Genomic DNA, 13,746 nt, shown 5'->3' on the forward strand with positions numbered 1-13,746 from the left:
GATGATCGGAGAGTCGAATGAATACCTCGAACGTTTGTTTTTATTTGAACTGTTTATGAATATTTTATTATTACAAAATCTCAAGCGTTCAAATTGATCGTGATATTAACAATTCATATGTCGGGAGTGAAGTAAGAAAGTAAAAAAATAAAAATAAAATAAAATAAGAGTGTTCTTGTGCGGCTCGATAAAACGTTTGGGTGTTTCTGGTTATTAGCGCGCTTCCATGAAATCCGAAAGCATTTAAGTATTACATACCGCAATTCTGTTTATCAATTCGGATAACACGTTCATTTACGATAATTAGATATCGCGTAATTCAATTTGGTTGTGTGGAGTACGTGGCCAAATGGACGTTCGCGCGTGTAAAAAAAAAATAATGGCGGCGAGAGAGAGTAAGATGTTTTGAAATTTCAAGTTCTGCATGACGCCAACTAGCAAATCAAAGCAAAAAACGACGTGTAAGGGGCCATGAGCTAAAGATAGCTTTGGGCACGTGTGCAGAGCGGGAAATGTGGGGCCCGGGGTGAGCGGACGTCTCGACGGCCGTCGCGAGCGGTTGACTCATGGTATGCCGGTCCGATTCGCTCCATTCATACCATGGTGGGCCACGGCCTCGCCGAGACTCACCCAGGACCGCGGCCCGACGGAATACTCCTCCCCGGCGGTTACTCACCTTTAGAGTAATCCGGCGGAAAAGCCATGTGCTCCCGTCGAGATACAGATAACGGCGAGCACACGGTTCCTATTTGCCCGCGTGGTGCAGCGATAGCGGCAACGTACGCAGCAGCAGAGGCGGCGGCAGGAGCGGCAGGAGCGAGCGCATGGACCCCTTCTCAAGTGCCGATGCCTTTTAAGGCGCGATGAAACTGCCAAGTGCGTCGGGTTTCTTCAGCCCCTCTCGCCTCCTGACGCCCCGCCGCAGGTCCTCGGACAACGTTGCCAATCCACCCCACGGCCGCACCAGCACGTGCCCGACCAGCTCCTGCTGCGTTTTTGCTCTTATACGACCATCACGACGAGCGCTCCCGCGCCATGTTCGCTTCCAAATATTCGGAATTCACGACGGACGGGGCGACGACGAACACCAGGAAAAGTACCTCTTGGAACTTGACCAAAAACCTGACGGGAGTTAGTCATTCCGTATCTTACTCATCATCTGACAATAACAAAAAAAGGAAACGTCAACGATACACGCTCGTGCGTACCGTCTTGGACGAGACCAAACGGCATCCTTTCACGCCTCCAAATCGTACAAAAGATTCCAAGAGTTGGATGACAGTTTGTACACACTCAAAACTTGGATCGCTGAACCTCCTCCTCTCTTCCACCAAAAATCATACAAATCCGAGGTCAGCTTCGAGATGAACTGAACGAACACTCAAAAATTGGCTCTTTCACTTCATATTTCGATCTCACGTCAAAAAATTCTGATAAACCTGTCACTTCAGACTAAATTATATTCTAAATAGACTTCGTTTTGTCTCTGACCATGTGCAGTTCTTTTCTCAAAGAAAATAAAAATTGATTGTCTTACTGGATCCTGCTGTATACCATTTTTAGTTGTTCGCGCAAAACTACTAGAAACGTATCTGTTCAACGTACATACAATATAAACGAGCAAAAAAAAAGGACATAAAAGATGGCTATGGAAAACAAAACTTTTGAGAACGTTTGGCGTAGCTTAAATTTTGCCGCAACTCCGATAAAAAATTGTTGTGCATTGTAAATCCAGTCACAGTTTTCTTTGTTTTCATTTTAAAAATACTATTTTGTCGTGAATATTTTGCATTCTCGAGGAAAATCATTTTTTAAATAAAATTCACGTAAATGTCAAAATTGATACATGACAATAGATATTGTACACAATCACGATAACGTGTAACGTGATAATTGAGTAAATATAAAGTGAGTATGTAATTGTAATAATTAGGAGATTAAGGGCCGGTTTCACCAACGTCAGTTAAAGTTAACTGTAGGTTAAAATGCTTCGTTACTTTAGTTACCTATTGTTATAACAGTTTTTGCGTATATTTTAATCGGTAGTTAAATTTAACTCACGTTGGTGCAACCGGCCCTTAGATGAACAACAATAAATTTTAACATTAAAAAAGTAAAAATAAAATGCGAAACAAACTAAAAATTGAAAAATAGTAAAAAGTTCTATTAAGTATCGTGCGTGCATTTAAATTTATCCTCAAAGTTGGCGTTGGAGAATCGATTGTGAACGCACTACACGGATCACGGATTACGCAACAGCTGTTTAAATCTTACGTTTTTACACGAGTGGTGCGTTCATAATCGACTCTTCAACGCCAACTTTGAAATAAATTTAAATGAACGCACGGTATGTAGTAACAAAGTAGGTATAAGAACATCGTGCAACTTATTCGTTGGAATAATGCAAAATATGGCATTTACAACTCTACAATTGTCCCATTTCTTTTTACATAAACCTAGATTTTTTTGGATTTTATATTAATTAACTAGTGGTAGTTAATAATTTTATAAAATCACTAGGGACTGTATACAATCACTGATTTCGTACAAAAGTGTATTTCTATTTCAAAGAGCTTCACAAAAATCACGTTGTTATTAAAAGGGCAAAAAGAGTAGAAATAAAATTCTCGTTCGTTCAAAAACTTCTTTGTTGAAAATTTAACTTTAATAATATTTAACTTTTGTCAGTCAACGTGGCGAACTGATGGCACTGAAGTCAACAACAATGATTATTATTATTACTCTACAATAAATTAAGAAGGCTGTCTGCTATTCCATCAAAACAAATTTAGTTTCCTGTAAAATTCCGTACAATATGTTTTATAAAAAACATCGTGTCCCAGCAGACGTTAAGTCCAAATCGTCCAAAATTCACATTATGTTGACACATATTGTAATCCCGGACAAAATCTGCGATGTATAAATATTCCTACTTATGACTCAGTTGGCCGTTTGAGATAAATTTTCACAACAAGAAAATTTTAACTGGTGTGGTGCGGACCAAGTTGCCAACAAAGATAACAAAACAAATTTTATCAACAAATATGCCAAGTAAAACATAAAATGTTCCTTTAAATCTTGATAGAACACAAACGAATCAGTTCGAGTGTTATTTGTATGCACGTCTGAATTTTCGGTTCGTTTCAAAAATTGTTTTTTTTACGAAGAAAAAAACAATGTGAATAATTTTTTCAAACTAGGATCTCACTGGTGTTAAAAAACAATAAAAACTACAACTTGCAAAAACAAACATGTGTAAAATGCTTGGCCTCATTAATCCAGTTATTTCTTTAATATGGGGAAATGTCTGCTTTCAATTTATCGTCGCCGCAAATGTTTGTTGTTTTTTCGTGCATTCGGCCATAAAGATGTGTAATAAATACGGCGAAAAATGATTTTACAAAATCACAAAAGTAATTTTCCGACGTGAGGCGTTTAAAAGTCGAATGCCAAAGAAACAGTGAACAAGCGGGTGAATGCCCTTGTTCTATTTCAAGAGATACAAAGACCAATTTATTGGTGACAACAGTACATCGACAATTATTTCGACGCCGAAAAGAAAACACTGCAGGAAAATTCTGGAACATTCGAAATTTTAAAAATGTCGCGTTCATGTGGATTCAGTTACAAAGGAAACGATCGGCAAATATTAAGTCTTTCGTGGAAAGAAAAATCCAACGGAAAAACTGTACTTCTTTTGTGTTAACCGAGGAAGAATACGAAATCAGCAAACCTAATCGTAATTAACAAGTAAAAAGCGATGACGTCAAAACGTCGCGTGTTGAGACACAACGAATGGGTTACAATAAAACACTTTCGAGCAGAGCAAGCGCAAAATTTCAGGCGGTACTACTGGTGGAAGGATAACACTCCATTATCCTTACCGAACTGCAGAAATAAAATTACGCGAATGGCAACCACTATTTGAAAAAAAAATCATCCAGCTACGTTTGAATAATTCGAATTTTTTCTATATCGCTATCGGTCTACGGATTTCACGTTGTCCCTTTTCCCACTAAATAATTAAACCTGACAGTTCAACATCAATGCGTTGATGTGGGTAAACTATTTTCAACAACTCAATGAACAGATCTGAAAAATTTAGCTGGCTTATTAAGTAAAGGAAACCGTGCATGCATACATTATTCAAACGACATTGAATTAAAAGTGACATAAAAACCGCGACACGATGTGAACGAATTTGAACCAATTTTTTTTCAAATCAATACATGACGAAAATAGTAAAAATATTCCATTCAGCAAGTCCGACCGCAATTTTCCGATTAAATGTCACACAATCCGACGTACAGATTGTCGTCTTCGTAATCGAAACATTTCTTTGAGGTAACGTTTTCAATTTTTTCATCTACATCAGTTTTATTGACTGATGCCTAAATATGTACTACTAAAATTGTAAATTCGTCAGCTACGTAATTTTTTACAACTAGCATTAGTTGGAAAGAAGTTTAGAAAGTACAACAGTAAGTAAAAATTGTTGTAGAATAAAAAAAATGGAGGGTGCTGAGAAGTGTTTGTCAGTATAAAATATGTTATGTAATAAAATGGTCTCTAAATAATACATTGAAGCGGCACATTAACAAAAATTACCACAAAGAATCAATTTGTTAAGAGGGGACAGCACCCGTCCTTGATTTATTATTGCTCAAAACGAAAAGTCATTGAAATTTACAAAAATAAAATGGCCTTTGGCATATTTTCACAGAACAGTTTATTATACCAGAAAGCGAGTATCATTTACACAAACTTACTCGTTTATAGTGGGGCGATGTTGATATTTGGACTAGTTCATCACAAAAGCGTTTGCCTAATCTAACAACAAGTACAACAAATTAAACATCCTCTCGGACATTTGTTGTTGAAATGCAATAACCGACCCCATTTTAATTAGGACGTACTCGCAAACAATTGTATCAACCGTGCAAATTTTTGACTGTTTTTATTAACCATTTTCGTGTACAGGAAGAACGTCGGTGATCAGACGGTGGTGAGGGTGGCTGAGAGCCACCAACTCCCCTTTGAGCGTAAGCCAGCCGCATATGTGCATCCGCAATAATTTCCGTTAATTGACACATTTCATGTCTTCATTTGATATTAATGTGTACCTCCTGAAAAAGTAAATGGGCGCGACGCGAACACTACGAACTGACAAAATAATACCGACAGTTTTCTACATGTACATGTACCCTCTCAGTTGATCAATAAATGTTTAATATTTAATTCCGACTTGATATCCATGTTTGTTGTCTGTACACAACTGACACAGTGTCATTTTTAACATACAAGCAAGCGAAATTAGTTCCGGTCATATCAAACCATTATGCCCTTGTACTTCTCCACAAATTATTTATGTTTATGGAAGAACTAACATCAAAACAAATTTCGGATAGCAAGGAAATTACCGCGATGACGTCAATTTGTATTCAAAAATATAAATATCGACGGCTTGGGAGGGGGCAATTTGATAATTTCAATTTACATTAAAATAATGATTTCGATTGTATAATTTTTGTGTTAAAATAAAAAGAAGATACTTTTTGTACTTTTATCGTGCGTAATGCAGATTAAATTTGACTTGTTTCTCATTCAAGGTCATTACTCTTATCTACTATTAATTCTTTTAATACGTACACGACAATCATTTCTTCACAAATTAAAAAATAAATAAAAGGTAAATCAATTTAAGAACTTCATATAATTTTAATTTCCACCAGTTACATTTTGTTAAAATAAATGCTATTATTAAATATACATAAGAAAATAACAAGACCATTCGGAAAAAAATCATCTAGCAATAATCAATTCACCAAAGTGTTAATTCACTTTTTCTCATGGGCGGTAAAATAATGAACCCAGGCAGAGCAAAACAATTAACCTGGAACAGCAATCTGTCAGTTCTACACTAAGTGCGCTCAGAGAAATGGCTTTATATCAAATAAACAAAAGTTTCAATTGTGCAGATAATTAGTGAAACACATACATAGTTATGTTTTTGAGTGACACACAAAAAAAAATAAAACCAACAAAGATGACTCCGGATTCTACAATAGCCGATGGGTGTCTCAATGCAACATAAATTATTTATACTTCAAAGGTTTTGTGCCTGAATTTGATTCTCGACTATTCGAGAATGTAATTAAGTATCATAGAAAATATTTGATTATCATATTGTATAATTAATACCACTCATTGTGTTAATCAGATGATTGCACATTTGTACATTAATTGAGCGAATAGTCGACACAACTACTGTCGTCTGTCAAAATACGTGCATGTCCTTTTCGACGAATATTATAAAACGCGCATTTCGTATTGCCCTAAGGTGACCGCAAACATATCAATATCTTAATACACACAAAAAATATATATACATATATCATAATGAAAATACAGACTAATAAAGTTCTGTTAAGTTGTAAGAAATGAGCTTGTCGATAAGAAATTAGTACTGAGGATGATTAATCTTGAGTCGCTTGGTAACTAACCGAGCTGGCGAATTCTCTTTTCATAACATAAATCCGGCGGATACCAACGAGCAAATTGACAATATATCAGCTACTGTAAAAGAGAAAAAACCGGGAGATATCGATATTGTCCGTAGCGCAGAAATAAATAGAAGAGCGGTTTCCTGTCATTTTGGGAGTTATCAATGATTTCGCAATTTGCATAATGATTTATTTACGATAATAATAGTGGCCTGCGAATTCGAACGCCACCGTGGACCGTAAGCTGGTCGCAAGTGATGCGTTTCGTATTCGACAGCTGTTGGGAAATGGACGTGAAGCTGCAGAAAGTCCTATATTACCGTGGGTGTAAGATTGACAGTAAGTACAGATCTTGGTAGCTGTTTTAAATCCAAGTGTCTCCAGGGGATTGCCTGTAAGGGGAAGTAAGAGTCATGTGTTCCTCAACTTCACACAGCACTTCACAGCACACGATTGGATTTTTGGACAACGCGTTACGAATTTTTTTATCGAACCTCCGCGGCCCTTCGGAGGGAGGCACGGCCCGTCGAAGCACTTCTCCGACGGGCCGCACCAAGGAACGGATGCCCACTAACCATAAGTCCGGGAGCTTCTCATCCAGAATAAAAGCAACGCTCAAAATACAAGTTTTATTTCAGTACTGCTATAGCACAGCTTTTTGAGTATTTTTGACCTGCCTAAGTTGCACACAGCATTGCCTGAACAATTTTTAATGTTAATTATAGACATAAACAAACAGAAATATCTATCTATACATAGATTCGCTATAGGTTGCTTATATTAAAACCAAAGTTTCTGTTCAGAATCCGAGACACTTCGCCTCGCGTACGCTGCGCCGAGACCGTAATCTGATTTCCCGATTCAATTAAATTACAGTTAAATATATGAAAGCCTCTGAACTTCGCCCTTTAAAAAAAATATCATCACACAGAGGAACACACGAGAACCCCGAAAATCAAGAATTCCAATTCCGACGAGCAAATTCCTCGATATTTATTACGACAATAAAAAACTCTCAGAAAAATTTTCTTCCGAAATGTCGTACTGTCCTGACATTTCAAAAAACATGCGACCGGCACAAATAACAAATCCGCTTATTTTAAAAACGAATCTGCAAAATCTTGTTTTTCAATTATTTACATTACAAATACTCAACTTACTCAACAATAAAATCGAGATAATTAGCAACACAATGAAAATCTCGTTGTTTTGTCAACAGAATTTTCATTTTATAATTAATTGAAAACATAATATACTTTAAATAAAGAGCAATTATAAAAGGTGGATATTTATGTCACGGGAAATTACCGTAAAATATTTAAAACAACATATTTTTTTATAAATCTGAACAATCAAATATTGTTCTCAACAAAATGTAGTTAGGTCCAACAATATTGGATTTACCTTTTTGTCGGTGTACAAATTGTTTTTTTAATAAACAAAAAAAATATTGTTTCCATTCACTTATAATCTAAAATGACAAACAAAAAAAAACCTAATCATACTAATTAAGAGCACAATCAAAATGCGATGTTTTCAACAAATGATAAATTCAAACATTACATTGAATTTTTTGTAAAAGCAAATCTTGAAGTACAAAAAATAAAATCGGCAAATTTTAGAAATTGTTTTTAGTTATTTTGTCTTTTCACTGTTCAGTAAAGTTGCTAAAGAATAAAGAAAAAAAGAGAAATGAGAATTTTACAGAAGAATGTCAAAAACAAATTAAGCGAAAAGTAAGTTTCTTTTTCCATAAGCAATAGAAAAGTTATTTTAAATGGAAATGATTAGAAAGGGTTTTTTTTTCTGCTAGTTACAATGACGAATAAATCTAAGAGTAATTATTTACTCTCCCACAATGTACCAAATCGAAGCAGCGGTTTTTGTTACCTTTTATCTCTTGACAAAAGACATTTTAAAAAGATGCATTGTCACTGTGTGTCTTTGAAGAAGTCGTAATTTCCTGATAAATCTGCCGAGCGAATTTACAATAAATTTTGTTTGTGTAGTATTAGCTATCTATCGTTAGCACTTTTATCCAACGACTACAACCGAAGTGATAACCCTCAAATTATCGTTTTTCACTGCAGATGACACATATCAAAGATAAGTTGCGAACGCCAATTTTTTTAATGGTTTCGTGTTGATTTCTGATTTCATCACTCCTCGTACGAAAGTGAAAAGTACTCGATACTAATGGCAATTTGGAGAAGCCCGTGCAATACCGAGTACATTTAGGGATCAAAGGGGATACTCGATCAAGCAATTATGTCTACATTTACGAACTAGTTTTAGTTACCAAATTATTATTAATTTGTGTGATGTTAAATGAAATCAATACACGAAGATCTCGAGTGTGTATCGACTAAATAAACTTTTCCCTTAGCTGTGAACTGGAACTGTTCGCGTTTCCGTTCTGCATCCTTTCAAAGTCGGATCTTCATTTCGTAAAATTCATTGCTTATGGTAATTTCTTACCATGGCTTCTAACTGAACGACACTAATGAAGAGTCACCGAGTTGCGAATTAACATCGTCTTTCATTAGGATAACGTTGCGAAGCAAACGTTCGTTTTCCCATTCGAATAAACAATTGAAAAAATACGGAACAAGCACAATTAGCGGTCGAAATAAAACTAACAGAGATTACATTCACAATTATTTTTCCAAACGTGGATAAAAACAATACAACAAAGTATTGAACTGTACACATACGATAGAATAATAGAGCAATAATTCACTTTAATAAATAAGTCTTTTGCACTATGAAAACAAAATGATGTGATTTATCAAAGCCAATAAACATTTAAGGTCAATGGTGAATTGATGTCAAAGTTTTTTATTCTTCTCATTATAACCTAAAGCTACTTTATTTATGGTTGATCAAAGCCTAATATAGCTCAAGAAATTTATATTTAGAATTGGTAATTCACAAAAAAAATTGTACAAATACGTTTGTATAATCTATTGTTACGTTCTCAACCGCGCCGCTTCACTCTCACTTGTTCAGCGATCGTTAGTTTTATCGTGATTTTGAAAAGTCGAAACACCGATAAAGCTTGCTGTCGAAAATTCATCGAAAAAAAAATCACGTCAAATCAAGTTCTCGTTTTATAATTAGTCCTGTTAGAAGCTGGAACAGCGTTCGACCTCATACCACACAAATTAGAGAAGCATTAAAAAACACCTTGAAGGCGCCTCTATAGTTCGTCTTTACTACCCACGCATTATGCAACACTATCGACACTTCTTACAGAAGGCAATTTGTTGTAAAACATTACAATTCGATAATTAGAAGTGAAGTTTGTGTTGTTGTCCGTCGCGTCAATACTAAATTTTCTACTGATCAACTTTTACAACAGAGAATAACAAACAGAAATGCTAGTTATCTTACAACTCAATCGCTGTCCAAACATCAATATTTTCAAGATAAACTTTCGTCTTTTTATGTTCATAATCGCGTCTTAAGTACCCGATTTCACATTACGAGCATGCTTCTTGTTGAAATAATAACAATCACGAGCTACTTTAAACCATTTTGTTTAGACCGAAAGGGTGAATAATTAATTATTTTACTTGGTACGCAAACAGAGGCGACCGTGTATTTTGTTAATAAAGTGCTGCCACTGTTAAGGAATGTCCACATTTAAAAATAATCATTTTAAACAACCGGCGACTACACAGTAGTGACACATTAAAAAATCTCTTGGCAACTTTGTGCGTTTTAAAGTTATTTGAATAAACTAGCAATGTGGCATCGTGTTCTTGACTGAACCCACAGTAAATCATAGTAGGGTCACGGTTCCGAACGCTTTTAATAAAAACAACAGCAACTTTTGACATAACAAATACGTGTCATAGGTTGCCGGTCTCACCGAAAACTTCACACAACGTTTTATCTCGCAGTTTCCACTCTTCTTTCAATACCACGAGTAAAATTCAGTGTCCGACCTGATGCAAAACAGAGCCAATTTGCTAATTTACCGATACATAAAACGCGTTCATTTTTGTAAACAACCCTTTGCTTCGTGCCCTCGTCTTCCAACTTGTCTCCCTCTCGGCACATTATGCTTAACGACACGATGACCTAGTTCTGCTGAAATTTATACAATTCAGTACAAGGGCTACGTTTTGAAATCACGTTCGTGAAGGTACAAAGGAATAACGCGAATGAATTACACAGATTATCGAATCGTTCCTCGGTGACGTATCCAACTCTTGATCAGTTCGAAAATCGTCACCCGAACAACCCTCACACGTGAAACTGAAAAAATCATTTCCAACGGATGAAAATGTCTGAAAGCTTTACGGTTCGTTTAATGTGGGTGCTGCTCTAGTAAAAATTGAGTCTGTTAGTTCTGTCCTTCCCACTTGTTGGCATTGCTACAACCATTGTTGGCTAGTTGCCACTTTTAAAAAGCAGGTGTACCAGAAATTTAACTGTCCCATTTCGGGCACTGATTAATGAATTATTACCGACTCTGTTGGACTACGAACGCGAATCACGGTAACTGACAGAAAGGAAAATGATCACGTTGTGCTTCAACGAAGAAAACGGAAAATAATATGAAATGTTAAGCCGGATCATGAAGTTGCCTTTTGTTTCACATAATATACGTCATTATCTTTGCCATCAGACACTTCCAAGTAACATTCGATGAAACACGAAGCTCTGTACGGCCGTCGAACAACAACTCGGTTCTTATTTTATATCAAATTGCTTATCTATGTTGTACTAAATATGGCGTCCGTTGAAAATGGAAAAAAACAAAAAAAGGATTTTTGATTCTTTGTTGTCAATATTATATTAAACCTTTGCACATTTCCGATAGGATGATGTACATAAAGTGTCATAATATGTAATTCAAAAAGCCACAATGCAAGCAAAGTAAAACCTGTTAAAAACTGATGGATTTACCTGGTTTTCATTTGCACATCCATCAGTTCCTAAACAGTTCACTCGGTTTTTGCATGCACTAACTACGGTTAAAATCGAAAATTTCCAACTGAAGCAACTACTGTATTGATTTTGACTTAGGTATTTAAAACAAATACATACAGGTGAGTGAAACACTTAGATAAAAATTACTAAAATTTTGATTCTCAAGTTGAGATAAAAATATAAAATTCAAATGATAATGGCGTTTGTGTCAGGTGGATATACGATTATTCCCAGAATATTACCTCTATCTTTAAAAATTAATAAGATTACTATTGTTCGTATACAGATAAGATCGATAAAAGTAGTAAAATTATGACGGAATCAAAAATCAAACAATGATTGTAACTACCGCTTTAAATATTAAATACGAAATGTGTACTTACGATTCAGCATCATCAACTTTTATGATATGTGTGATTTATCTGAAAAAGAAAAAAAAGTACTTTTTAACTTGAAGAATTATGAAAAACAGATTTTATTACCAACGACGAACGTATTGTAAGAACGTCAACAAACGTACAGAGGCGATTTGTGAAAGAAAGTGAAAAAAGCAAATATTTAGATAAAATTACAAAGTTTAAAAACACTTAATTTTGTAAACAGAGACAAGTGACAAACAGAAATAGTAAAATGAACATTAACAAATCAATATTATCTTTTAATAATGTAATGTTATCTGTCACGGACGTTTTCTGTTGAATCGTTTTCTCACTATGTATTTGAGTGCGAGATCTAAAAATTTGTCGATTGTCTACGTTTCAGTGTGTTATGCAACGTCATCGAGTAGTACAAACTGCAATTAAAATTTGTCTAAAGCTTTGAAGGTGTCCAAAAGATTTTTGCGAATTATATCGTAATGGAGAGATTATATTAAAAATCGAAAGTCGACTGCGCTAAAAATAATTTAAGAATAACGATAATAAGCGTCACTAATGTGGTGTACTTGGCATTTAATTTATTTGGAGAATACGAAGATAAAATTTTCCGTATTCTGTTGCCATGCCCGAGAGTTAGAAAATCTTTAATTTTCGGTTTTCTTCTGATCCTACTGAAAAGCATCGTTTAATCGTTATGTTCGTTCACCTGAAATGCTTTTAAATGTTGAACACCCACGTAAGGTATTAAAAGAGTAATGTAGGCATGCTTTGAAGTGTACAAAGCTTATTTCCTGCTGTTAGAATTTGAAAATTTCTTTAGCTCAAGTTGTTAATTAAAATTTCTACATTTTGTGCAATTGTTTAATATCGAATTTGGAACTGCGTAGATGTATGGAAAATTAAACGGGAAATTGCGAGCTGTCCGAAAGAAAACTCGTGGAAATAGATTAATCCAAATGAAATCTGTTAAAAAGCTCGAACGGACTGGACTGATTTATAAATCGAGAAAAATAATAATTGAAAAGCATTACGTCAATTTGTTTATGCGATTGTGTAAATAACGTCTCGATGTATTATATGTAATACACGAAATACTTTTTGCATAATTATAATTTAGCACCAATGGTCTTAATGAAAAAGTAAATATTTATACTAAAATTGTTTATGGCAATCAAGGTAATAGCAGGTTCGTTTTAAACATGCAACACATGTTACTTTTAACAAGGGAGAAAATAATAGAAATATTTAAAACGTTTTCTAAAAATAAAACGAGCCGAAGAAAAATTGTTGCTTGCAGTGCTTAATTGTTGTTGGTGCTGCTATTTGTAGCGGAGCGCAAGAAAAATTTTGCTTTAATGTGATAACAAGCTAAATAAAATGTACACTTCAGTCACGGAAGGTGTAGAGTATGTACTTATTTTGTAACGCTGCACTTGAAAAACTCGTTGTGTGGAAGGTTAAAAACAATTGATTAATTCGACCATTTTGAATTTGACAGTTAATTACTACGAGAATTTTACATCAAAAACAGAATAAAGCGTTATTGTTAATTAACGTAACACACAAAAAAAGAAACACTAGAGGCGTTTCTCTTTGAATTAAGTGTTAATGGAAAACGTAAAAATATACCTCCAATTTCACGATTTCAACTTCTGTTATTAAAAAACGTTTTATTTTTAGCAATTTTGTGTCGTACACGTTTATCGATTTTCTTACAAATTTAAGAATTCCCATTATGTGTACTTGAAATTTCAACGTACATCTGATTTCGCGTGTTTTCCTTTACGTTGCAACTTCATTTTTTTTATATGCAAATAACTTTAAAATAACAACGTAACCCGCTAAAAATTCTAATCAGTTGATCAATTAGAAGTTTAGATAACTCGGTGGCATTTCACAGTCGAAAACCAGAATGTGAAATGTGA

At 34.9% G+C, this 13,746-nt stretch overlaps 1 protein-coding gene across 4 annotated transcripts in view; it reads right to left on the reverse strand.

The window, feature by feature from the left end:
• Nucleotides 1-13,746, reverse strand: part of Mef2 (myocyte enhancer factor 2) — a 37,206-nt gene that overhangs the window by 8,228 nt on the left and 15,232 nt on the right. For 3 of the 4 annotated variants that reach the window (XM_069059973.1, XM_069059975.1, XM_069059971.1), the window contains one exon: nt 11,828-11,866. The gene's annotated coding sequence lies outside the window, so the exon portion shown is untranslated. Of the gene's footprint in view, nt 1-6,823; nt 7,088-11,827; nt 11,867-13,746 lie in introns of those variants that run through there. The other variant, XM_069059972.1, reaches the window with a different exon arrangement.

Source organism: Tenebrio molitor, chromosome X (assembly GCF_963966145.1).
Source record: "Tenebrio molitor chromosome X, icTenMoli1.1, whole genome shotgun sequence".
In the NCBI taxonomy this organism is placed as follows: Eukaryota; Metazoa; Arthropoda; class Insecta; order Coleoptera; family Tenebrionidae; genus Tenebrio; species Tenebrio molitor.